Source organism: Salmo salar, chromosome ssa12, assembly GCF_905237065.1.
Source record: "Salmo salar chromosome ssa12, Ssal_v3.1, whole genome shotgun sequence".
In the NCBI taxonomy this organism is placed as follows: domain Eukaryota; kingdom Metazoa; phylum Chordata; class Actinopteri; order Salmoniformes; family Salmonidae; genus Salmo; species Salmo salar.
The window spans coordinates 13,481,058-13,492,500 of NC_059453.1; the positions used below are offsets into that span (position 1 = coordinate 13,481,058).

Below are 11,443 nucleotides of genomic sequence, written 5' to 3' on the forward strand. Positions count from 1 at the left end.
CGTGGAGGGTGTGTGTGTGTCGGGGGTTAGACGTGGAGGGTGTGTGTGTGTCGGGGGTTAGACGTGGAGGGTGTGTGTGTCGGGGGTTAGACGTGGAGGGTGTGTGTGTCGGGGGTTAGACGTGGAGGGTGTGTGTGTGTCGGGGGTTAGACGTGGAGGGTGTGTGTGTCGGGGTTAGACGTGGAGGGTGTGTGTGTGTCGGGGGTTAGACGTGGAGGGTGTGTGTGTCGGGGTTAGACGTGGAGGGTGTGTGTGTGTCAGACGTGGAGGGTGTGTGTGTGTGTGTCGGGGGTTAGACGTGGAGGGTGTGTGTGTCGGGGGTTAGACGTGGAGGGTGTGTGTGTCGGGGGTTAGACGTGGAGGGTGTGTGTTAACTGGATGTGCTACTTTTCTCCAGCTCTGTACTGGGCTCAGCTAGCCTGTCTCCATGGTAACCACGAGACCTAGACCAGGGGTTTCCCAGTTACACACCATCTTTTTTGATTTTGCGTGAGCGTCTCCCTACCTATCGAGGAGAAGTGCACAGAAAATACAGCTTTACTTTAATGGCTCGGTGATTAGCTTCTACCCACCTATTTGTTTTACCACTATATCACTACCCAGAATCCCAGCTGTGGTCCGAGTTCCAGGAAGTTTCAGTTGAAATACCATAGCATTGGTGTCAGTGGTAAGGTTTGTTTACCTTTGAACAGTGAAACTCAAGAGCTCGGTGTGGGAAAACGAATGCCCTTACTGGTCATTGTGTGTGTGTGTGTGTGTGTGTGTAGTGTGTATTGTGTGGGTGTGTGTGTCAGAGCCTAGTACTCTAAAATACATAATTGTTCCTGAGGTTTTATAAGAGACTTGTGGAAAGAAAAACAAATATGGGAGTGTGTGTGTGTAGTGTGTAGTGTGTGTGTGACTGGACAGCACATTTCTGGAAAGTCTCTTTCAGAGGACATGTTTGAAAAAGTTTTTATTTATCTCCACGATCAACATGGACATGCTGCCACACTAACTAAAAAGCAGGCAGGCAGGCAGGCGCACACGAGATGACTGTCATGGTCCATCTATCCTTCTCAGCATCCAACCCTCAAACACTCAATTTCCATCTACCAGTCCCCCCCCTCCTCTCCATCTCTCCATCCCTGTGTCTCTCCATCCCTCTGTCTCTCCATCTCTCCATCCCAGAGTGTTAGTTGAAGTGGTAGTAGTCCACTCCTTCTTCCAGATGGAGAGACTTCAGGTTTTCCTCAAACACTCCTCCGGTCATGTCCTGGGAGGACGAAATGACAGAACATGAAAAGAGAGAGAGTGAGGAGGAGATGCTGGTCATCGCTCTAATTATCACCAACGCCCATGGTCAGTCTCATACTTCCTGTCTGTAGGTGAGGTCACTTCCTGTTTTGAGTTATCTCTGGCATCTGATTGGTCAACAGTTAAAGAGATAAGGACCAGGGTTGGGGCCAATTCCAATTCATTTCCAGTCAATTCAGAAAGTAAACCTAATTAAATTCCAGATATTCATTGAAAATTGAATTTAAATGGAATTAAACCCAATCCGGTACTTGTAACATATGGGTGTGTTTAACAATTAATTGTGTGATTGGCTCCAGATTGGCTCCAGGTGTGTGTGTGTGTGTGTGTGTGAGAGAGAGATTCCAGGTTCCAGTGTCCTCTGACTGAATAATCACTGATCCCAATTCCCATAATTGGCCAATTAGAAGCTCTGGGAGGCAGGGCCAGTCCATTAGCTGTCTGCAGCTCATATTTAGATAATGGTGTATTTAACTGTCTGTCTGCCTGGGCTGGCCAACAGAGTGTGTGTGTGTTTTCTAAACCCAGAGGCAATTCAATTCCCCAGTTAAAGGATCACCAAATATCTTTTAGGAAGGCTTTATAACTGTTGAATATCTGTATTTATATTATACCCTGTCTGGTTATTATTAAGGCTTTATAACTGTTGAATATCTGTATTTATATTATACCCTGTCTGGTTATTATTAAGGCTTTATAACTGTTGAATATCTGTATTTATATTATACCCTGTCTGGTTGTTACTAAGGCTTTATAACTGTTGAATATCTGTATTTATATTATACCCTGTCTGGTTATTATTAAGGCTTTATAACTGTTGAATATCTGTATTTATATTATACCCTGTCTGGTTGTTACTAAGGCTTTATAACTGTTATATATTTATTTATATTATACCCTGTCTGGTTGTTACTAAGGCTTTATAACTGTTATATATTTATTTATATTATACCCTGTCTGGTTGTTACTAAGGCTTTATAACTGTTATTATTTATATTATACCCTGTCTGGTTGTTACTAAGGCTTTATAACTGTTATTATTTATATTATACCCTGTCTGGTTGTTACTAAAGCTTTATAACTGTTATTATTTATATTATACCCTGTATGCTTGTTACTAAGGCTTTATAACTGTTATATATTTATTTATATTATACCCTGTCTGGTTGTTACTAAAGCTTTATAACTGTTATATATTTATTTATTATACCCTGTCTGGTTGTTACTAAGGCTTTATAACTGTTATATTTTATTATATTATACCCTGTCTGGTTGTTACTAAGGCTTTATAACTGTTATATATTTATTTATATTATACCCTGTCTGGTTGTTACTAAGGCTTTATAACTGTTATATTTATATTATACCCTGTCTGGTTGTTACTAAGGCTTTATAACTTATATATTTATTATTATACCCTGTCTGGTTGTTACTAAGGCTTTATAACTGTTATATATTTATTTATATTATACCCTGTCTGGTTGTTACTAAGGCTTTATAACTGTTATATTTATATTATACCCTGTCTGGTTGTTACTAAGGCTTTATAACTGTTATATTTATATTATACCCTGTCTGGTTGTTACTAAGGCTTTATAACTGTTATATATTTATTTATATTATACCCTGTCTGGTTGTTACTAAGGCTTTATAACTGTTATATATTTATTATATTATACCCTGTCTGGTTGTTACTAAGGCTTTATAACTGTTATACATTTATATTATACCCTGTCTGGTTGTTACTAAGGCTTTATAACTGTTATATATGTTTTATATTATACCCTGTCTGGTTGTTACTAAGGCTTTATAACTGTTATATATTTATTTATATTATACCCTGTCTGGTTGTTACTAAGGCTTTATAACTTATATATTTATATTATACCCTGTCTGGTTGTTACTAAGGCTTTATAACTGTTATATATTTATTTATATTATACCCTGTCTGGTTGTTACTAAGGCTTTATAACTGTTATATTTATTTATTTATTATACCCTGTCTGGTTGTTACTAAGGCTTTATAACTGTTATATTTTTATATTATACCCTGTCTGGTTGTTACTAAGGCTTTATAACTGTTATATATTTATTTATATTATACCCTGTCTGGTTGTTACTAAGGCTTTATAACTTATATATTTATTTATATTATACCCTGTCTGGTTGTTACTAAGGCTTTATAACTGTTATATATTTATATTATACCCTGTCTGGTTGTTACTAAGGCTTTATAACTGTTATATATTTATTTATATTATACCCTGTCTGGTTGTTACTAAGGCTTTATAACTGTTATATATTTATTTATATTATACCCTGTCTGGTTGTTACTAAGGCTTTATAACTTATATATTTATTTATATTATACCCTGTCTGGTTGTTACTAAGGCTTTATAACTGTTATTATTTATTTATATTATAACCTGTCTGGTTGTTACTAAGGCTTTATAACTGTTATATATTTATTTATATTATACCCTGTCTGGTTGTTACTAAGGCTTTATAACTGTTATAATTATTTATATTATACCCTGTCTGGTTGTTACTAAAGCTTTATAACTGTTATATATTTATTTATATTATACCCTGTCTGGTTGTTACTAAGGCTTTATAACTGTTATATATTTATTTATATTATACACTGTCTGGTTGTTACTAAGGCTTTATAACTGTTATTATTTATTTATATTATAACCTGTCTGGTTGTTACTAAGGCTTTATAACTGTTATATATTTATTTATATTATACCCTGTCTGGTTGTTACTAAGGCTTTATAACTGTTATATATTTATTTATATTATACCCTGTCTGGTTGTTACTAAGGCTTTATAACTGTTATATATTTATTTATATTATACCCTGTCTGGTTGTTACTAAGGCTTTATAACTGTTATATATTTATTTATATTATACCCTGTCTGGTTGTTACTAAGGCTTTATAACTGTTATATTTATATTATACCCTGTCTGGTTGTTACTAAGGCTTTATAACTGTTATATATTTATTTATATTATACCCTGTCTGGTTGTTACTAAGGCTTTATAACTGTTATATATTTATTTATATTATACCCTGTCTGGTTGTTACTAAGGCTTTATAACTGTTATATATTTATTTATATTATACCCTGTCTGGTTGTTACTAAGGCTTTATAACTGTTATATATTTATTTATATTATACCCTGTCTGGTTGTTACTAAGGCTTTATAACTGTTATATATTTATTTATATTATACCCTGTCTGGTTGTTACTAAGGCTTTATAACTGTTATATTTATATTATACCCTGTCTGGTTGTTACTAAGGCTTTATAACTGTTATACATTTATATTATACCCTGTCTGGTTGTTACTAAGGCTTTATAACTGTTATATATTTATTTATATTATACATGTCTGGTTGTTACTAAGGCTTTATAACTGTTATATATTTATTTATATTATACCCTGTCTGGTTGTTACTAAGGCTTTATAACTGTTATATATTTATTTATATTATACCCTGTCTGGTTGTTACTAAAGCTTTATAACTGTTATATATTTATTTATATTATACCCTGTCTGGTTGTTATTAAGGCTTTATAACTTATATATTTATTTATATTATACCCTGTCTGGTTGTTACTAAGGCTTTATAACTGTTATATATTTATTTATATTATACCCTGTCTGGTTGTTACTAAGGCTTTATAACTGTTATATTTATATTATACCCTGTCTGGTTGTTACTAAGGCTTTATAACTGTTATATATTTATTTATATTATACCCTGTCTGGTTGTTACTAAGGCTTTATAACTGTTATATATTTATTTATATTATACCCTGTCTGGTTGTTACTAAGGCTTTATAACTTATATATTTATTTATATTATACCCTGTCTGGTTGTTACTAAGGCTTTATAACTGTTATATATTTATTTATATTATACCCTGTCTGGTTGTTACTAAGGCTTTATAACTGTTATACATTTATATTATACCCTGTCTGGTTGTTACTAAGGCTTTATAACTGTTGTTATTTATTTATATTATACCCTGTCTGGTTGTTACTAAGGCTTTATAACTGTTATATATTTATTTATATTATACCCTGTCTGGTTGTTACTAAGGCTTTATAACTGTTATTATTTATATTATACCCTGTCTGGTTGTTACTAAGGCTTTATAACTTATATATTTATTTATATTATACCCTGTCTGGTTGTTACTAAGGCTTTATAACTGTTATATATTTATTTATATTATACCCTGTCTGGTTGTTACTAAGGCTTTATAACTGTTGTTATTTATTTATATTATACATGTCTGGTTGTTACTAAGGCTTTATAACTGTTATATTTATATTATACCCTGTCTGGTTGTTACTAAAGCTTTATAACTGTTATTATTTATATTATACCCTGTCTGGTTGTTACTAAGGCTTTATAACTGTTATATATTTATTTATATTATACCCTGTCTGGTTGTTACTAAAGCTTTATAACTGTTATATATTTATTTATATTATACCCTGTCTGGTTGTTACTAAGGCTTTATAACTGTTATATATTTATTTATATTATACCCTGTCTGGTTGTTACTAAAGCTTTATAACTGTTATTATTTATTTATATTATACCCTGTCTGGTTGTTACTAAGGCTTTATAACTGTTATATATTTATATTATACCCTGTCTGGTTGTTACTAAGGCTTTATAACTGTTATATATTTATTTATATTATACCCTGTATGGTTGTTACTAAGGCTTTATAACTGTTATATATTTATTTATATTATACCCTGTCTGGTTGTTACTAAGGCTTTATAACTGTTATATATTTATTTATATTATACCCTGTCTGGTTGTTACTAAGGCTTTATAACTGTTATATCGGTATTTATATTATACATGTCTGGTTGTTACTAAGGCTTTATAACTGTTATATCTGTATTTATATTATACCCTGTCTGGTTGTTACTAAGGCTTTATAACTGTTATATATTTACTTATATTATACCCTGTCTGGTTGTTACTAAGGCTTTATAACTGTTATATATTTATTTATATTATACCCTGTCTGGTTGTTACTAAGGCTTTATAACTGTTATATCGGTATTTATATTATACCCTGTCTGGTTGTTACTAAGGCTTTATAACTGTTATATATTTATTTATATTATACCCTGTCTGGTTGTTACTAAGGCTTTATAACTGTTATATATTTATTTATATTATACCCTGTCTGGTTGTTATTAAGGCTTTATAACTGTTATATATTTATTTATATTATACCCTGTCTGGTTGTTACTAAGGCTTTATAACTGTTATTATTTATTTATATTATACATGTCTGGTTGTTACTAAGGCTTTATAACTGTTATTATTTATTTATATTATAACCTGTCTGGTTGTTACTAAGGCTTTATAACTGTTATATATTTATTTATATTATACCCTGTCTGGTTGTTACTAAGGCTTTATAACTGTTATATTATTTATATTATACCCTGTCTGGTTGTTACTAAGGCTTTATAACTGTTATATATTTATTTATATTATACCCTGTCTGGTTGTTACTAAGGCTTTATAACTGTTATATTTATATTATACCCTGTCTGGTTGTTACTAAGGCTTTATAACTGTTATATATTTATTTATATTATACCCTGTCTGGTTGTTACTAAAGCTTTATAACTGTTATTATGTATTTATATTATACCCTGTCTGGTTGTTACTAAGGCTTTATAACTGTTATATCGGTATTTATATTATACATGTCTGGTTGTTACTAAGGCTTTATAACTGTTATATCTGTATTTATATTATACCCTGTCTGGTTGTTACTAAGGCTTTATAACTGTTATATATTTATTTATATTATACCCTGTCTGGTTGTTACTAAGGCTTTATAACTGTTATATATTTATTTATATTATACCCTGTCTGGTTGTTACTAAGGCTTTATAACTGTTATATTTATATTATACCCTGTCTGGTTGTTACTAAGGCCTTATAACTTATTATTTATTTATATTATACCCTGTCTGGTTGTTACTAAGGCTTTATAACTGTTATATATTTATTTATATTATACCCTGTATGGTTGTTACTAAGGCTTTATAACTTATATATTTATTTATATTATACCCTGTCTGGTTGTTACTAAGGCTTTATAACTGTTATATATTTATTTATATTATACCCTGTCTGGTTGTTACTAAGGCTTTATAACTGTTATATATTTATTTATATTATACCCTGTCTGGTTGTTACTAAGGCTTTATAACTGTTATATATTTATTTATATTATACCCTGTCTGGTTGTTACTAAGGCTTTATAACTGTTATATATTTATTTATATTATACCCTGTCTGGTTGTTACTAAGGCTTTATAACTGTTATATATTTATTTATATTATACCCTGTCTGGTTGTTACTAAGGCTTTATAACTGTTATATATTTATTTATATTATACCCTGTCTGGTTGTTACTAAAGCTTTATAACTGTTATATTTATATTATACCCTGTCTGGTTGTTACTAAGGCTTTATAACTGTTATTATTTATTTATATTATACCCTGTCTGGTTGTTACTAAGGCTTTATAACTGTTATATATTTATTTATATTATACCCTGTCTGGTTGTTACTAAGGCTTTATAACTGTTATATTTATATTATACCCTGTCTGGTTGTTACTAAGGCTTTATAACTTATATCTGTATTTATATTATACCCTGTCTGGTTGTTACTAAGGCTTTATAACTGTTATATATTTATTTATATTATACCCTGTCTGGTTGTTACTAAGGCTTTATAACTTATATATTTATTTATATTATACCCTGTCTGGTTGTTACTAAGGCTTTATAACTGTTATACATTTATATTATACCCTGTCTGGTTGTTACTAAGGCTTTATAACTGTTATATATTTATTTATATTATACCCTGTCTGGTTGTTACTAAGGCTTTATAACTGTTATTATGTATTTATATTATACCCTGTCTGGTTGTTACTAAGGCTTTATAACTGTTATATATTTATTTATATTATACCCTGTCTGGTTGTTACTAAAGCTTTATAACTGTTATATTTATATTATACCCTGTCTGGTTGTTACTAAGGCTTTATAACTGTTATTATGTATTTATATTATACCCTGTCTGGTTGTTACTAAGGCTTTATAACTGTTATATATTTATTTATATTATACCCTGTCTGGTTGTTACTAAGGCTTTATAACTGTTATATTTATATTATACCCTGTCTGGTTGTTACTAAGGCTTTATAACTTATATCTGTATTTATATTATACCCTGTCTGGTTGTTACTAAGGCTTTATAACTGTTATATATGTATTTATATTATACCCTGTCTGGTTGTTACTAAGGCTTTATAACTGTTATATATTTATTTATATTATACCCTGTCTGGTTGTTACTAAGGCTTTATAACTGTTATATTTATATTATACCCTGTCTGGTTGTTACTAAGGCTTTATAACTGTTATATATTTACTTATATTATACCCTGTCTGGTTGTTACTAAGGCTTTATAACTGTTATATATTTATTTATATTATACCCTGTCTGGTTGTTACTAAGGCTTTATAACTGTTATATATTTATTTATATTATACCCTGTCTGGTTGTTACTAAGGCTTTATAACTGTTATATTTATATTATACCCTGTCTGGTTGTTACTAAGGCTTTATAACTGTTATATATGTATTTATATTATACCCTGTCTGGTTGTTACTAAGGCTTTATAACTGTTATATATTTATTTATATTATACCCTGTCTGGTTGTTACTAAGGCTTTATAACTTATATATTTATATTATACCCTGTCTGGTTGTTACTAAGGCTTTATAACTTATATCTGTTTTATATTATACCCTGTCTGGTTGTTACTAAGGCTTTATAACTGTTATATATTTATTTTATTATACCCTGTCTGGTTGTTACTAAGGCTTTATAACTGTTATATATTTATTTATATTATACCCTGTCTGGTTGTTACTAAGGCTTTATAACTGTTATATCGTTATTTATATTATACCCTGTCTGGTTGTTACTAAGGCTTTATAACTGTTGTTATTTATTTATATTATACCCTGTCTGGTTGTTACTAAGGCTTTATAACTGTTATATATTTATTTATATTATACCCTGTCTGGTTGTTACTAAGGCTTTATAACTGTTATTTATTTATATTATACCCTGTCTGGTTGTTACTAAGGCTTTATAACTGTTATATATTTATTTATATTATACCCTGTCTGGTTGTTACTAAGGCTTTATAACTGTTATATATTTATTTATATTATACCCTGTCTGGTTGTTACTAAGGCTTTATAACTGTTATATATTTATATTATACCCTGTCTGGTTGTTACTAAGGCTTTATAACTGTTGTTATTTATTTATATTATACATGTCTGGTTGTTACTAAGGCTTTATAACTGTTGTTATTTATTTATATTATACCCTGTCTGGTTGTTACTAAGGCTTTATAACTGTTATATTTATATTATACCCTGTCTGGTTGTTACTAAGGCTTTATAACGGTTTAATATATTTATTTAGGAAAAGTGTGAGGCAAAACACTGGTTAAAGAGTATGTGTGAACGTGAGCGCCGGTCAAAGTACCAGTGAGAGGTTCATGGTGAAAAATATTATGCTGCAGTCAAAGATCAGCAGGCTGTGTACGTGTGTGTGTGTGTGTATGTGTGCCAGGGCACACGCCCTAGCTCATTATACCATTAGCAGAGATTACCGACCTGGCGGAGATACGATCTGGAACAATGAACAACAGGACACACAAACGCACACACACTTTCTCCACTCACCAGCTTGACACAGATGATGTAGGGTGGAGAGGCATCTCTGTAGTGCAGTACAGGGATCTGAGGCTTGGGCCTCTCCTGGGAGGAAGACAGGAGGAACAAGGAGGAGAGGAAATGGACAGAAACATAATAACATGGTTATGACTCCTCCTTCTGTGGTAGCTTAGCTCCAGGATCTGATATCTATGGTAGTTTGGTTCTAGAGTGTTGTGGTATCTATGGTAGTTTGGTTCCAGAGTGTTGTGGTCTCTATGGTAGTTTGTTTCTAGAGTGTTGTGGTATCTATGGTAGTTTGGTTCCAGAGTGTTGTGGTATCTATGGTAGTTTGGTTCTAGAGTGTTGTGGTATCTATGGTAGTTTGGTTCTAGAGTGTTGTGGTATCTATGGTAGTTTGGTTCTAGAGTGTTGTGGTATCTATGGTAGTTTGTTTCTAGAGTGTTGTGGTATCTATGGTAGTTTGGTTCCAGAGTGTTGTGGTATCTATGGTAGTTTGGTTCTAGAGTGTTGTGGTATCTATGGTAGTTTGGTTCTAGAGTGTTGTGGTATCTATGGTAGTTTGGTTCTAGAGTGTTGTGGTATCTATGGTAGTTTGGTTCCAGAGTGTTGTGGTATCTATGGTAGTTTGGTTCCAGAGTGTTGTGGTATCTATGGTAGTTTGTTTCTAGAGTGTTGTGGTCTCTATGGTAGTTTGGTTCTAGAGTGTTGTGGTATCTATGGTAGTTTGGTTCCAGAGTGTTGTGGTATCTATGGTAGTTTGTTTCTAGAGTGTTGTGGTCTCTATGGTAGTTTGGTTCTAGAGTGTTGTGGTATCTATGGTAGTTTGGTTCCAGAGTGTTGTGGTATCTATGGTAGTTTGGTTCCAGAGTGTTGTGGTCTCTATGGTAGTTTGGTTCTAGAGTGTTGTGGTATCTATGGTAGTTTGGTTCCAGAGTGTTGTGGTATCTATGGTAGTTTGGTTCTAGAGTGTTGTGGTCTCTATGGTAGTTTGGTTCTAGAGTGTTGTGGTATCTATGGTAGTTTGGTTCTAGAGTGTTGTGGTATCTATGGTAGTTTGGTTCCAGAGTGTTGTGGTATCTATGGTAGTTTGGTTCTAGAGTGTTGTGGTATCTATGGTAGTTTGTTTCTAGAGTGTTGTGGTATCTATGGTAGTTTGGTTCTAGAGTGTTGTGATATCTATGGTAGTTTGGTTCTAGAGTGTTGTGGTATCTATGGTAGTTTGGTTCTAGAGTGTTGTAATATCTATGGTAGTTTGGTTCTAGAGTGTTGTAATATCTATGGTAGTTTGGTTCCAGAGTGTTGTAATAT

General features: G+C 31.9%; 1 pseudogene; it reads right to left on the reverse strand.

Annotated features, from left to right (window-relative positions):
- Positions 1 to 940: 940 nt before the first annotated feature.
- The window catches only part of LOC123723877 (UDP-GlcNAc:betaGal beta-1,3-N-acetylglucosaminyltransferase-like protein 1), a 31,207-nt pseudogene continuing 20,704 nt past the window's right edge, over positions 941 to 11,443 (reverse strand).